Raw genomic sequence first — 17,648 nt, forward strand, 5'->3', positions numbered from 1 at the left:
TAATGCAAATCATTGTAAATACAAACAAGTCCCATTTCCTCTGCAGTAGTACCAAGAAATATACACTTGCACACCCTCAGTTGTTTGTACATGTGTACCTTACGTATTTAGTGCAATGTGTGATCATGCAACCATTTATGAATATTGTTTGCACCAATGCAGCTCTCTTTTCTTTGTATTATGTTCATTCTTCTCTTACCTGTGCTGTACTCTCATACATGCAGTCTATATTGCATTCTGTATCATTGTCATTAAAATGTATGATATAATGACATGACAGTAAAATACAGTTTTCAGCAAAGGCAGTAGAATTTGGCTGTTAGTGAACTAAAATGAGAAATGTCTGCTGTTCACTTCCATTTAAAGCTTGCTACAGTTACTTCAGTACTTTCTAAGTGTATCCTGGCTGACACACCCCCTGCAGGTAAGGTAGTCTGACGTGTTGTTGTGTCTTCCTTCTCCCTCACACTAATCATTCACAGTTGCAATCCATTAGCAACGAACACTAAGGTAGTGCCTACACCATGTTTAAACCTGTTACATGAAGTTAAACATTTGTGATTCAGCAATTCAAATGTGTTCACACCTCATTTGCATCTTTGCCATGCTCAGAGGCCTGAATCTACACTATAAAAAGGTAACTATATAGCTAGGAAACTTGCAGGTGAGAAGAGTTATGTATGTGGAGAAAACAAAAGATTGCTATTCATTTTAATCTAACTGCACATAAGGCTTTTTTTCTTAAGGTATGATTTTATTTTTTCAAGTACATGCTAGATTTGTTAATGTGTTACAAAAAGAAGTTTATATATATATGCATTAGAAAATGGAACTTTATCTGTATGCACTTCTTATAATTCACTGTTGGCATAGCCATTTTGGCATGCATTTTACTTTCTCAGATAGACATCACTTATTAACTTTCATCACAAGTGTAATTTTTACAACTAGTGATCTTACACTGTTTTTATGTTATTTCAGGGAAATGTAATATAGTATATTGTCAATGACACGGGGTGTTAGGATTCTAAGATGACCAATAGACACCTCCAGGGGAGTGCTGAGCACAGTGAGAGGTGACTGGCAATCATATAAAACAAAACAGTGTAAGAAACGTCTCTGTGTGGAAGATTTTCTGTCCATATATTTCTAGTTAATCACTGTATATTAATCAGATCAGATATATTTTTGTTTTACTTGGATCGCTTGTCTGTGTACTTAATAAAAGATTTTCAACTGGAAACAGACTGCCTGCCTTGCTTGGATTACTTTCGAATACTTAGTAATGCTGTAGAATTATATATTTTCTATTATTACTTTTTGACTTGACGAGTTTACGTTCGCTACTTCTACTACTATTGTCTGATCTGATTAATATACAGCGATTAACTAGAAATATATGAACTGAAAATCTTCCACACAGAGAAGTTTCTTACACTGTTTTGTTTTTAGACCCACTACACTTTAGTGGGTTGTTTTGAGACTTTGGGGATACCACGGAGATTACTTGCAATCATATAAAACTGACTTTTCTGTTGTAAATGTGTACACACATTTAGTGAGAAATGAGGTGAAAGCATTTATAACAATTTAATTATGTGGTATTAATTGGTTTATACAAACTGTCATTTGCTTGTTGTTTTGGGAGTTTGGGAGCTCAGTACCATTTGTGTGTTGCCACAACAAAAGTTATGTTTCAAGAAGCTTGTTCTTGAAATTATGTAGTCATCCTGTTCTTTCCATGATAAACAATACATTACTCCATTGGTATTCCTTGTTTTGGACCGAACATTGGTTAGTGTGTGAGTGTGATATGGTACAACCACATAACCTTAAATTGTAATAACTGAATTGTGTGTCTCCAGTGGTTAATGTTGAAAATATAATATGTGCATATAAACAGGAATTTTATTATGTAATATTTATGTTTTGTATCCTTCTCTGTTTTATGTCACATAGGATGATGGCATCCAAGTGTAAAAATCCATGTAAACCACCTTTCAGTATGTCAGAAAATTATTCATAGTGTAGGCATTCAGGCATCATGGTGCCTTTCTGCCTGAGAGAGGATATGGGGATATGACTGACAGAATACAGATCAGGAACCAGATAGTCAATGACATAAATGCTTTGGGGGGGGGTGCACCAGGACTTATGATCATGTGTGTGTCATAGGGCCACTGATGTGATTTCATCAGCCTGGAGGAGAACAGCTGCAGTTGCCCATGAACAGCTGGTCTGATGAAGTGGAGAATATCCGTGAAAGTGCTTACCCTGTCGATTTGGAATTAAAGGTGTGCTGTGTGGAACCATTGTCTGATGAAGTGGAGAATATCCGTGAAAGCGCTTACCCTGTCGATTTGGGATTAAAGGTGTACTGTGTGGAACCATTGTGCTTCTTTTTACTCAAAAAATGTGTATTCACTGCCTCCCTTTGTTATTGCAATTGCGATGATTGTGTCCTTATCTTGCTTCAGTTCTTCGAGGACTATCCTTCCTAGTAAGTGTGGATTCATCTGCATATGGTAAGCAAACATTTGTATTCGATTATTGATGACAATTTGTCGGAAATATGCATTTATCCATACGTGTGAGGTATGTGTCATGAGTGTGTTTGTATTACAGTGTAACAAAGGGGGATACTGCCAGCACAGCTATCTGGAATTGTGTCAATAATTATATATCATTTGTGGATATCAACATGATTTATATGAGATGTCTGTGTTACAAATGTATTAGAACTGTATGTCATGTGTATATCAAACTGCTGGTACATTCTTGTGTTAAAAAAGTATTTTATAAAGTGCTTGTGCTTAAAATGTAACCACAGTGTGCCCTGCTAGAAGAGAACAGAAATATATATGCACTTTTGTAACTGCTTAAATGTATATATTTTAACAGTGAAAACTGGAATACAGGAGGTTAACTTCAGAAAAAAATAACTGAAATTAAATTACTTTATGGCTAGGCCATAAAAGTTGGTATCTTTCAGTTTTCAATGCAGCCAGAGACAGTGTCTATGCTGAGAAGCTTTCTGCATTGTCTTCGGAGTGAACTAATTACTACCTCTGAAAGCATGAAGGAATGTAATTGCTTTATGACTTCCAGCATCTGCCAAAGATCTGAGGTCTATGTATTTTCACATGTAGATGCTATCTACTGTCAACTTCTAGCAGTGGGGGTTTCACTTGGGATAGTGTCAGATGACAAGAAATTGTGTAATTTTGCAAGCTATCCCAGCAGTAATATTTGATATATTAATTTTAGAACTCTCTTAGAGAGACATAGCATTCTGTATTCTGTCTTGGACCTGACAAGAACCATTCAACACAACATTTGCCTTGCTCTAATTAAGTGAACTAGGGTATAGTAATTCTCTTAGATACAGTGAAGAATATAGTGAAGCTTAGTGTAGATATTTTTCTTTATTTATTTGAGACTGTCCTGCAATGTTGTTTTAAATATTTCCTGTGGTTTTGAACTCTGATGTTACTGGGAATATATATTTAATATTGTCTTGTTCTTTTATTATTTATTATTAAATATATTTAAACATTTTATTGTGGCTGATCTGTGTACAGATATTTAAGTTTTGAGAGTACTTGCATATTTATTTGGTGACACTGGTTACAGGCTGTAAATGGCAGCTTTTCTTGGCATTTTCTAAGCTTTCAACAAATACCATGCAATAACTCTCACATGACTTGGTTTTACCAGCACATCATTATAAGTAGCAAATTATACAATAAATGGTCATTAGTGTTCAAAAAAGTCCATGTTGATTGGATAGTCTAATCACCATTCCCATTATAAATCAAGTATAAACCAATAGAAAGAAGTCCGGCTGATGAAGTATGGTTGAGCAGCTGGACTTCCTATCAGGAGGTACTCAATAACTCTATTAAAAGGGACAGGGCGAAATATGAGAAAAATCAGAAATGTTCCACAGAATTCTGGACAATTGAGAAGTATACTTACTGGCAGTACAAACGATTGTACTGACAGTAACCATACCTCTCAAGTGTCCAGAGTTTTGCAGAAAGTCCCTCATTGGTTTCATGTTTTTGCTTGTCCCTCATAATTTTTTGATTTTTCTGGTAAATCACTGAGGATTTCTATTTGTCACTAATGCTGTATATTAGAGATTCATTCTTCCTGCTGTTCAGAGAATGCATGTTAATGCCAAAAACTATTATTCTATTAACTTTTTAAATGGCTTAAAAGTGATATTTAAAATGTATCCCTTATTCTACCCTTTGTCCTCCCATTTTTGTTTTGCTTTGTCCAAAATTCTTGAACACAAAAGCTGAGACATAAACTAACAATATTTTTATTTATTTTATTTTATTTAACATTCATTAACTGGGTAGATGATCTGGTCCAGGAAATGTTTTCAGTCACATCCTTTACCAGAGAGGCCAGACAATACAACTACGCATGCAACAGAATGTAGAACTATTTACAAAGAAATTTACATTGGCATTGGCAATAATATAGGCACAGTGATGCAGCGGTAGTGTTGTTGCCTCACAGCAAGAGGTTCTCCAGTTCGATTCTCGGCTGGGGTGCCTTCTGTGTGGAGTCTGCATGTCCTCCCTGCGTTCGTGTTGGTTTCCTTTGGATACTCTGGTTTCCTCCCACTTTGCAAAGACATGCATGTGGAGCTTTTCTTCCTGGGCATCTGCTGGAAATTGGCTTCTTTCCAAGTCGGACTTTCCCGGTAAACAAATGTTAAATAAACACAGTTGCAGATATAGCACAATATTGAATTTTCATTTAGAAATAGATCATTTTGAATTTTCAGGTAGGTACAGCTCATTACTGACAGAACAAATCAGCTTACAGTTAAAAAAAAAAAGAGAGAAAGAGAGAGAGAGAGAGAGAGAGAGAGAGACACACACACACACACACACACACACACAGAAGGGGGGAGAAAGAGAGGGATACAAACCACTGTGGAGATGCTCTCTTGTCTGTCCTGTCTCTTGCTCTGCACTGATGTTCTGTGCTAGCATGTGGACCAAGGTGTCATACACACGTGTAGTACATTAGTATAGAGCACAGGAGGTGGAGGAGCACTGAAGTGCCATCATACATGAAATTTTAAGAAAGAGAAACAATTTCTTTCTTGAATAATGTCATTGTATAATAGCAATAATCCACTCCTGTGTGTGGGTAACTCAGTATTTACTCAACATCGGCATTGTTTAATGACAGTGAGCACGCTGACCGTGGGTAAATCCTATGATATCCACACCCAGTCATGGATTATTGCTAAATACTTAAGAGTGCTGATATAACAGCACTTAGTATCTTCAGTGTGCAGTATCTGACATGCAATCACTGGCATTCTCTTTACTTACCTTCTGCTTTCACAGGATGTCCCTCATTAAGGTAAAGCTTTACTGGTCACGGAACATAATGGAAAATATAAAAAAAAAATAGGCAACATGTTTTATTGCAGCTGACAAATAACTCTTGTGCTACATTGTTTGACTGCTATGACACTTCACCCCTCAATAGCATAAAGCTAATTACAGAAATATCATAGAACATATAAAAACCAAAACACTACAACCAAGTGGAGCTCTTAGTATCATCTTAAGTGCTTGAAAGTTAAATATGTGATAGTCTCAGGTTCAGTGACAGATGACCATGTGCAAAATTCCAAAACAGATGTCACCTATATCCATAAGTTTCACTTGCTCCAAGGTACTGGAACCTTAAGGTTAGAATATTTTGTTTGAGGAGTGTTGTTTTTTGAGGGCACATTTCCATCCTAACTAATTTTGCCATTTGGAAAAGTGTATTTAGACAGTTCCCGGCAAATAGGGACTCAAAGTAGCTAACTTTTGTGTCGGTGTTATACAAATAGAAAATAATAAGGAACTAATAATATGAGCAACTGCATCTACATGCCTCTGCAGTCATATATCTCAAAACACCCTTCATTACATAAACCTAAGTCAGCAGTTATGAAGCACAGTTTCAAGTTTTCACTTCAAACTAGGACATACTGATAAGTCTGCTACCAGAACATCAAACTATTTTACTGATAGACAAATCTCATGTGCATCCTGCTCTATATAAAAGCACTAAAGTTAATCTTCACATACATCAACTAAGAAAAAACAGCCTTCCCCAGTGGGCTCAAGATCTGAGCATTATGGAAAGGCAAGTTCCATTTCAAATGGAGCTATTCGTCCACACCACATTATGAAAAGCATATGGTTGTGTGCTTATTGTAATGGCTTGTGTTGGAACTAAGAATTACTTACTGGAGAAACAGAGTGCAAGCCATTGTATAACAACATTTAAGCCATTTCATTTTTTTTTGGTAAATATTGGCTAAACTAACTCAGACCATATTTATCAATTTCAGCTTCCTCACTTTACACAAATATCAACCAGCTCCAAGAAGTATAGCATCATTACAGCTGTCTGTATCTACATCAGACATTATACTGTTCAGGGGCTACTGTTATATGCATCTATCTAGTTTCCTAGATGATTAATATGAGTGGCAAAATCTTTGATTTGACAGTAGCACTCCATGCACAACATTAAGTCTTTGTGATATAAACTGGTGCTGCAAATATGCCAGAGGTGCTATGCTGGTATGAACTGTACTTTAGATCTCCCAGAGGTGTTATACTGGAGTAAACTGGTTTTGCAGCACCAGTTTATACTGGTATAAACTGGTGCTGCAGATGTGCCAGAGGTGCTATGGTGGTATAAACTGGTAATACAAATGGGCCAGAGGTGCTGTGCTGGTATAAACCAGTAGTACAGATGAACCACAGGTGCTTTGCTGGTATAAATTGGTACTACAGTTTGGCCAGAGTTACTATGCTGGTATAAACTGGCACTGCAGGTGAGCCAGACTTGCTTTGCTGGTATAAACTGGTACTGCAGATGTGCCAGAGGTGCTATGCTGGTATAAGCTGGTGGGGCAGAAGAGCCATAGGTGGTATGCTGATATAAACCAATACTACACATGTACCGAAGGTGCTATGTTGGTATAAACTGGTACTGCAAATGTGCCAAAAATGCTATGCTGGTATGAACTGGTACTTCAGATGTGCCAGAGTTGCTATGCTGATATAAACTGGTACTGCAGATGTGCCAGAGGTTCTATGCTGGTATAAGCTGGTGCGGCAGAAGAGCCATAGGTGTTATGCTGGTATAAATGAATACTATATATACTGGAAAAATGAATACTATATATTTGCCGGAGGTGCTATGCTGGTATAAACTGGTACTGCAGATGTTGCAGAAATGCTATACTTGTATAAACTGGTACTGCAGATGTGGCAAAGGTGCTATGTTGGTATAAACTGGTACTTCAGATGTGCCAGAGGCACTATGCTGGTATGACCTGGTACTACAGATGTGCCAGAGGTGCTATGCTGGTATGAAGTGGTACTGCAAATGCGTCAGAAGTACAATGCTTGTATAAACCATTACTGCAGATGTGCCAGAAGTGGTATGCTGGTATAAACTGGTACTACAGATGTGCCAAAGGTGCTATGCTGGTATAAGCTGGTACTGCAGATGAACTTGAGGTGCTATGCTGGTATAAGCTGGTGCTGCAGAAGAGCCATAGGTGCTATGCTGGTATAAAACAATACTACACATGTCAGAGGTGCTATGCAGGTATAAACTAGTACTACAGATGTGCTAGAAATGTTATGCTAGTATAAACTGGTACTGCAGATGTGGCAGAGGTGCTATGCTGGTATAAACTGGTACTTCAGATGTGTCAGAGGCGCTATGCTGGTATGAACTGGTACTACAGATGTGCCAGAGATGCAATGCTGGTAGGAACCATTACTGCAGATGTGCCAGAAGTGGTATGCTGATATAAACTTGTACTGTAGATGTGCCAGAGGTTGTATGCTGGTATAAGCTGGTACTGCAGATGAACCAGAGGTCCTATGCTAGTATCAACTGGTACTACAGAGGCACCAGAGGTGCTATGCTGGTATAAACCAGTACTGCAGATGAGCCAGAGGTGCTATGCTGGTATGAACTGGTACTACAGATGCACCAGAGGTGCTATGCTGATATGAACTGGTACAACAGATGTGCCAGAAGTGCTATGCTGGAATAAACCATTACTGCAGATGTGCCATAAGTGGTATGCTGGTATAAACTAATACTGCAATGTGCCAGGGGTGCTATGCTGGTATACGCTTGTTCTGCAGATGAACCAGAGGTGCTATACTGGTAAAAACTAGTACTACAGATGTACCAGTGGTGCTATGCTGGTATAAACCAGTACTGCAGATGAGCCAGAGGTGCTATGCTGGCATGAACTGGTACTACAGATGCACCAGAGGTACTATGCTGGTATGAAATGGTACTACAGATGTGCCAGAGGTACTATGCTGGTATGAACTGTTACTACAGATGTGCCACAGGTGTTGTGTTGGTATAAACCATTACTGCAGATGGCCAGAAGTGGTATGATGGTATAAACTGGTACTACAGATGTGCCAGAGGTGCTATGCTGGTATAACCTGGTAATGCAGATGAACCAGAGGTGCTATGCTGGTATAAACTAGAACTACAGATGTACCAGAGGCGCTATACTGGTATAAAGCAGTACTGCATATGAGCCAGAGGTGCTGTGCTGCTATGAACTGTACTGCAGATGTACCAGAGGTACTATGCTTGTATGAGTTGCTACTACAGATGTGCCCAAGGTACTATGCTAGTATGAACTGGTACTACAGATGTGCCAGAGGTGCTATGCTGGTATGAATTGGTACTGCAGATGTGCCAGAAGTGCTATGCTGGTATAAACCATTACTGCAAATGTGCCAGAAGTGGTATGCTGGTATAAATTGGTACTGCAGATGTGCCAGAGGTGCTATGCTGGTATAAGCTGGTACTGCAGATGAACCAGAGGTACTATTCTGGTATAAACTAGTACTACATAAGTACCAGAGGTGCTAGGCTGGTATACACCTGTACTGCAGATGAGCTAGAGGTGCTATGCTGGTATAAACTAGTACTACATAAGTACCAAAGTTGCTAGGCTGGTATAAATCTGTACTGCAGATGTGCCATTGGTGCTATGCTGGTATGAACTGGTACTTCAGATGAGCCAGAGGTGCTATGCTGGTATGAACTGGTACTGCAGATGTGCCAGAAGTGCTATGCTGGTATAAACTATTACTGCAAATGTGCCATAAGTGGTATGCTGGTATAAACTAGTACTGCAGATGTGCCAGAGGTGCTATGCTGGTATAAGCTGGTTCTGCAGATGAACCAGAGGTGCTATGCTGGTATAAACTAGTGCTACAGATGTGCCATGCTGGTCTAAACTAGTACTGCGGATGAGCCAGAGGTGCTATGCTTGTATGAACTGATACTACAAATGTACCAGAAGTGCTAGGCTGGTATGAACTGATACTGCAGATGTGCCAGAGGTGCTATGCTGGTATGAACTGGTACTACAGATGTGCCAGAGGTGCTATGCTGGTATAAGCTGGTTCTTCAGATGAACCAGAGGTGCTATGCTGATATAAACTAATGTTACAGATGTGCCAGAGGTGCCATGCTGGTATGAACCATTACTGCAGATGTGCCAGAAGTGGTATGCTGGTATAAACGTGTACTGCAGATGTGCCAGAGGTTCTATGCTGGTATAAGCTGGTACTGCAGATGAATCAGAGGTCATATGGTGGTATCAGCTAGTACTACAGAGGTACCAGAGGTGCTATACGGCTACAAACCAGTACTGCAGATGAGCCAGAGGTGCTATGCTGGTATGAACTGGTACTACAGATGTACCAGAGGTACTATGCTGATATGAACTGGTACAACAGATGTGCCAGAGGTACTATGCTGGTATGGTGTGGTACTACAGATGTGCCAGAGGTGCTATGCTGGTATGAACTGCTACTGCAGATGTGCCAGAAGTTCTATGCTGGTATAAACCATTACTGAAGATGTGCCAGAAGTGGTATGCTGGTATAAACTGGTACTACAGATGTGCCAGAGGTGCTATGCTGGTATGAATGTGTACTACAGATGTGCCAGAGGTGCTATTCTGGTATAAGCTGGTGGTGCAGAAGATCCATAGTTGCTATGCTGGTATAAACCAACACTACACATGTGCCAGAGGTGCTATGCTGGTATAAACTGGTACTGCAGATGTGCCAGAAATGCTATGCTGGTATAAACTGGTATCATATGTGGCAGAGGTGCTATGCTGGTATAAACTGGTACTTCAGATGTGCCAGAGGCACTATGCTGGTATGAATTGGTACTACAGATGTGCCAGAAGTGCTATGCTGGTATGAACTGGTAGTGCAGATGTGCCAGAAGTGCTATGCTGGAATAAACCATTACTGCAAATGTGCCATAAGTGGTATGCTGGTATAAACTAATACTGCAGATGTGCCAGAGGTGCTATGTTGGTATACACTGATTATGCAGATGAACCAGAGGTGCTATGCTGGTATAAACTAGTAGTACAGATGTACCAGAGGTGCTATGCTGGTATAAACCAGTACTGCAGATACGCCAGAGGTGCTATGCTGGCATGCACTGGTATTACAGATGTACCAGAGGTACTATGCTGGTATGAAATGGTACTACAGATGTGCCAGAGGTACTATGCTGGTATGAACTGGTACTACAGATGTGCCACAGGTGCTGTGCTGGTATAAACCATTACTGCAGATGGCCAGAAGTGGTATGCTGGTATAAACTGGTACTGCAGATGTGCCAGAGGTGCTATGCTGGTATAAGCTGGTACTACAGTTGAACCAGAGTTGCTATGTTGGTATAAACTAGAACTACAGATGTACCAGAGGTGCTATGCTGGTATAAACCAGTACTGCAGATGAGCCAGAGGTGCTATGCTGGTATGAACTGGTACTACAGATGTACCAGAGGTACTATGCTTGTATGAATTGGTACTACAGATGTGCCCTAGCTACTATGCTGGTATGAACTGGTACTACAGATGTGCCAGAGGTGCTATGCTGGTATGAATTGGTACTGCAGATGTGACAGAAGTGCTATGCTGGTATAAATCATTACTGCAGATATGCCAGAAGTGGTAAGCTGGTATAAACTGGTACTGCAGATGTGCCAGAGGTACTATGCTGGTATAATCTGGTACTGCAGATGAACCAGAGATACTATGCTGGTATAAACTAGTACTACATAAGTACCAAAGGTGCTAGGCTGGTATAAACCTGTACTGCAGATGAGCTAGAGGTGCTATGCTAGTGTAAAGTAGTACTACATATGTACCAGAGGTGCTAGGCTGGTATAAACCTGTACTGCAGAGGAACCAGAGGTGCTATACTGGTATAAACTAGTACTACATAAGTACCAGAGGTGCAAGGCTGGTATAATCCTGTACTGCAAATGTGCCATTGGTGCTATTCTGGTATGAACTGGTACTACATATGTACCAGAGGTACTATGCTGATATGAGCTGGTACTACAGATGTGCCAGAGGTGCTATGCTGGTATGAAGTGGTATTGCCGATGTGCCAGAAGTGCTATGCTAGGATAAACCATTACTGCAGATGTGCCATAAGTGGTATGCTGGAATATATTAGTACTGCAGATGTGCCAGAGGTGCTATGCTGGTATAAGCTGGCTTTGCAGATGAACCAGAGGTGCTATGCTGGTATAAACTAGTGCTACAGATGTGTCAGAGGTGCCATGCTGGTATGAACCATTACTGCAGATGTGCCAGAAGTGGTATGCTGGTATAAACTTGTACTGCAGATGTGACAGAGGTTCTATGCTGGTATAAGCTGGTACTGCAGATGAACCAGAGGTCATATGCTGGTAGCAACTAGTACTACAGAGGCACCAGAAGTGCTATGCTGGTATAAACCAGTACTGCAGATGAGCCAGAGGTGCAATGCTGGTATGAACTGGTACTACAAATGTACCAGAGGTACTATGCTGATACAAACTGGTACTACAGATGTGCCAGAGGTACTATTCTAGTATGGACTGGTACTACAGATGTGCCAGAGGTGCTATGCTGGTATGAACTGCTACTGCAGATGTGCCAGAAGTGCTATGCTGGTATAAACCATTACTGAAGACATGCCAGAAGTGGTATGCTGGTATAAACTGGTACTACAAATGTGCCAGAGGTGCTATGTTGGTATGAACGTGTACTACAGATGTGCCAGAGGTACTATACTGGCATAAATTGATACTGAAGATGAGCCATAGGTGCTATGCTGGTATAAACTCGTACTACAAATGGGCCAGAGGGGCTTTGCTGGTATAAGCCAGTACTACATATGAGCCAGAGGTGCTATGCTGATATACATTGGCACTACAGTTCAGCCAGAGTTACTATGCTGATATAAACTGGTTCTGCAGGTGAGCCAGAGGTGCTATGCTGGTATAAACTGGTACTGTAGATGTGTCAGAGGTGCTATTCTGGTATAAACTGGTGGTACAGAAGAGCCACAGGTGCTATGCTGGTATAAACCAATACTACACATATGCCAGAGGTGCTATGCTGGTATAAACTGGTACTGCAGATGTGCCAGAGGTGCTATTCTGGTATAAACTGGTGGTACAGAAGAGCCACAGGTGCTATGCTGGTATAAACCAATACTACACATATGCCAGAGGTGCTATGCTGGTATAAACTGGTACTGCAGATGTGCCAGAGGTGCTATTCTGGTATAAACTGGTGGTACAGAAGAGCCACAGGTGCTATGCTGGTATAAACCAATACTACACATATGCCAGAGGCACTATGCTGGTATGAACTGGTACTACAGATGTGCCAGAAGTGCTATGCTGGTATGAACTGGTATTGCAGATGTGCCAGAGGTGCTATGCTGGTATAAGCTGGTTCTGCAGATGAACCAGAGGTGCTATGCTGGTATAAACTAGTGCTACGTATGTTCCAGAGGTGCCATGCTGATATAAACTAGTACTGCAGATGAGCCAGAGGTGCTATGCTTGTATGACCTGATTTGACAGATGTACCAGTAGTGCTATGCTGGTATGAATTGGTACTGCAGATGTGCCAGATGTGCTATGCTGGTATGAACGGGTACTACAGATGTGCCAGAGGTGCTATGCTGGTATGAAGTGGTACTGCAGATGTGCCAGAAGTGCTATGCTGTTATAAACCATTATTGCAGATGTGCCATAATTGGTATGATGGTATAAACTAGTACTGCAGATGTGCCAGAGGTGCTATGCTGGTATAAGCTGGTTCTGCAGATGAACCAGAGGTGCTATGCTGGTATAAACTAATGCTACAGATGTGCCAGAGGTGCCATGCTGGTATGAACCATTACTGCAGATGTGCCAGAAGTGGTATGCTGGTATAATCTTGTACTGCAGATGTGCCAGAGGTTCTATACTGGTATAAGCTGGCACTGCAGATGAAACAGAGGTCATATGCTGGTATCAACTAGTACTACAGAGGCACCAGAGGTGCTATGCTGGTATAAACCAGTACTGCAGATGACCCAGAGGTGCTATGCTGGTATGAACTGGTACTACAGATGTACCAGAGATACTATGCTGATATGAACTGGTGCTACAGATGTGCCAGAGGTACTATGCCGGTATGGACTGGTACTACAGATGTGCCAGAGGTGCTATGCTGGTATGAACTGCTACTGAAGATGTGCCAGAAGTGCTATGCTGGTATAAACCATTACTGAAGATGTTCAAGAAGTGGTATGCTGGTATAAACTGGTACTACAGATGTGCCAGAGGTGCTATGCTGGTATGAATATGTACTACAAATGTGCCAGAGGTGCTATTCTGGTATAAGCTGGTGGTGCAGAAGAGCCATAGCTGCTATGCTGGTATAACCCAATACTACACATGTGCCAGAGGTGCTATGTTGGTATAAACTGGTACTGCAGATGTACCAAAAATGCTATGCTGGTATAAACTGGTATGCACATGTGGCAGAGGTACTATGCTGGTATAAACTGGTACTTCAGATGTGCCAGAGGCACTATGCTGGTATGAACTGGTACTACAGATGTGCAAGAAGTGCTATGCTGGTATGAACTGGTACTGCAGATGTGCCAGAAGTGCTATGCTGGAATAAAACATTACTGCAAATGTGCCATAAGTGGTATGCTGGTATAAACTAATACTGTAGATTTGCCAGAGGTGCTATGCTGGTATACGCTGGTTCTGCAGATGAACCAGAGGTGCTATGCTGGCATAAACTAGTACTACAATTGTACCAGAGGTGCTATGCTGGTATAAACCAGTACTGCAGATGAGCCAGAGGTGCTATGCTGGCATGAACTGGTACTACAGATGTACCAGAGGTACTATGCTGGTATGAATTGGTACTACAGATGTGCCAGAGGTACTATGCTGGTATGAACTGTTACTACAGATGTGCCACAGGTGCTGTGCTGGTATAAACCATTACTGCAGATGGCCAGAAGTGGTATGCTTGTATAAACTGGTACTGCAGATGTGCCAGAGGTGCTATGCTGGTATAAGCTGGTACTGCAGATGAACCAGAGTTGCTATGCTGGTATAACCTAGAACTACAGATGTACCAGAGGTGCTATGCTGGTATAAACCAGTACTGCAGATGAGCCAGAGGTGCTATGCTGGTATAAACTGGAACTGTAGATGTGCCAGAAATTCTATGCTGGTATAAACTGGTACTGCATATGTGGCAGAGGTGCTATGCTGGTATAAACTGGTACTTCAGATGTGCCAGAGGCACTATGCTGGTATGAACTGGTACTACAGATGTGCCAGAAGTGCTATGCTGGTATGAACTGGTACTGCAGATGTGCCAGAAGTGCTATGCTGGAATAAACCATTACTGCATATGTGCCATAAGTGGTATGCTGGTATAAACTAATACTGCAGATGTGCCAGAGGTGCTATGGTGGTATACGCTGGTTCTGCAGATGAACCAGAGGTGCTATGCTGGTATAGACTAGCAGTACAGATGTACCAGGGGTGCTATGCTTGTATAAACCAGTACTGCATATGAACCAGAGGTGCTATGCCGGCATGAACTAGTACTACAGCTGTACCAGAGGTCCTATGCTGGTATGAAATGGTACTACATATGTGCCAGAGGTGGTATGCTGGTATGAATTGGCACTGCAGATGTGCCAGAAGTGCTATGCTGGTATAAACAATTACTGCAGATGTGCCAGAAGTGCTATGCTGGTATAAGCTGGTACTGCAGATGAACCAGAGGTGCTATGCTGGTATAAACTAGTACTACATAAGTACCAGAGGTTCTAGGCTGGTATAAACCTGTACTGCAGGTGAGCTAGAGGTGCTAAGCTGGTTTGAACTGGTGCTACAGATGTACCACAGGTGCTGTGCTGGTATAAACCATTACAGCAGATGGCCAGAAGTGGTATGCTGGTATAAACTGGTACTGCAGATGTGCCAGAGGTGCTATGCTGGTATATGCTGGTACTGCAGATGAACCAGAGTTGCTATGCTGGCATAAACTAGAACTACAGATGTACCAGAGGTGCTATGCTGGTATAAACCAGTACTGCAGATGAGCCAGAGGTGCTATGCTGGTATGAACTGATATTACAGATGTATCAGAGGTACTATGCTTGTGTGAACTGGTACTACAGATGTGCCCAAGGTACTATGCTAGTATGAACTGATATTACATATGTGCCAGAGGTGGTATGCTGGTATAAACTGGTACTACAGATGTGCCAGAAGTGCTATGCTGGTATAAACCATTACTGCAGATGTACCAGAAGTGCTATGCTGGTATAAGCTGGTACTGCAGATGAACCAGAGTTGCTATGCTGGTATAAACTAGTACTACATAAGTACCAGAGGTGCTAGGCTGGTATAAACCTGTACTACAGATGAGCTAGAGGTGCTATGCTGGCATGAACTGGTGCTACAGATGTACCAGAGGTACTGTGCTGGTATGAACTGGTACTTCGGATATGCCAGAGGTGCTATACTTGTATAAACTGGTACTGCAGATGAGCCAGAGATGCTATGCTGGCATGAAGTGGTACTGCAGATGTGCCATAAGTGCTATGCTGGTATAAACCATTACTGCGGATGTGCCATAAGTGGTATGCTGGTATAAACTAGATGTGACAGAGGTGCTATGCTGGTATGAACTGGTACTACAAATGTGCCAGAGGTGCTATGCTGGTATGCTGTAGTACTTCAGATGTGCCAGAAGTGCTATGCTGGTATGAACCATTACTGCAGATGTGCCATAAGTGGTATGCTGTTATAAACTAGTACTGTAGATGTGCCAGAGGTGCTATGCTGGTATAAGCTGGTTTTGCAGATGAACCAGAGATGCTATGCTGGTATAAACTAGTGCTACATATGTGCTAGAGGTGCCATGCCGGTATAAACTAGTACTGCAGATGAGCCAGAGGTGTTATGCTGGTATGAACTGATACTACAGATGTACCAGAGGTGCTATGCTGGTATGAACTGGTACTGCGGATGTGCCAGAGGTGCTATGCTGGTATGAACTGGTACTTCAGATGTGCCAGAGGTGCTATGCTGGTATAAAGTGGTACTTGAGGTGCAATGCTGGTATAAACCATTTCTGCAGATGTGCCACATGTGCAATGTCAGTATAAACTGGTACTGCAGATGTGGCAGAAGTGCTATGCTGGAATAAACTGACATTGCAGATATGCCAGAAGTGCTTTGCTGATATAAACTGGCACTGCAGATGTGCCAGAGGTAATAACATTAGTCTACTTACTTGGCTGGACTTGTGGCTGCCTTAGTGATACTAGGAGATAGAAGACCAAAAAGATTTTTTCACACGATGACAAATAAATTAAATAGTTGTAGTTATGAATTACCAGTAGGTTTGCATGGCATGTGAGGATGAGTGTGTGTGTGTGTGTGTGTGTGTGTGTGTGTGTGTGTGTGTGTGTGTGTGTGTGTGTGTGTGTGTGTGTGTGTGTGTCTATATCTGTATGTGCGTCCATGTGGTTGGTATCTTGTTCATGATCAGATACCCTGTCTTGCAGTCACTGAATACATGGATAGGCTTTGTCTCCTTCATGGCCCTGAAATGGATTATGCAGGTTATTGGTAAATGATGGAAGAAAGAAGGAAGAAAGGGAGGAAGGAATAAATCAGCACTAATGGCACTATATGTGCTAAGAGTTCATAGTGTCAGTGCAGGTTTGAAATTGAAAATTCTGTCATTGCTTTGATGGTTTATGCATTAATTTGTTTTGATAGCATAGTTTAATGAAATGCAGTAGGTTCCGGGATTGCTGTATCTTGGTTTATGCTTCAGATGTAAAATACAAGCTACAATAAAAAAAATTGAAAACTATTACATGAAATTGGCACTTGGCCTGTTTGAATGCAGAATTAAAATCACAATATACCACTGAAACTGCAGTGACAAAAACATCGCTTGTTGACATACCTTTGCATGATTTCCACTAGCTAGATTGACAATCTATTTTTTGTACTCTGCTGTGCTTGCTAGGAGCTGATTTGCATTTTCCTGCTGGTTTACATAGTGCAAGTCTGTGTAAGTGCCTTATACCAATTTGTGCCAAACATTACTGTTGGTGATATCATTTTCATAAAGTGCATTGCAGTACTACTGTCAACATTGTGTAGCACAATTCTGAGGAAGGAACTTGCATTGCTTT

Source organism: Protopterus annectens, chromosome 4.part0 (assembly GCF_019279795.1).
Source record: "Protopterus annectens isolate FY-2018-M chromosome 4.part0, PAN1.0, whole genome shotgun sequence".
Taxonomy (NCBI): Eukaryota; Metazoa; Chordata; order Ceratodontiformes; family Protopteridae; genus Protopterus; species Protopterus annectens.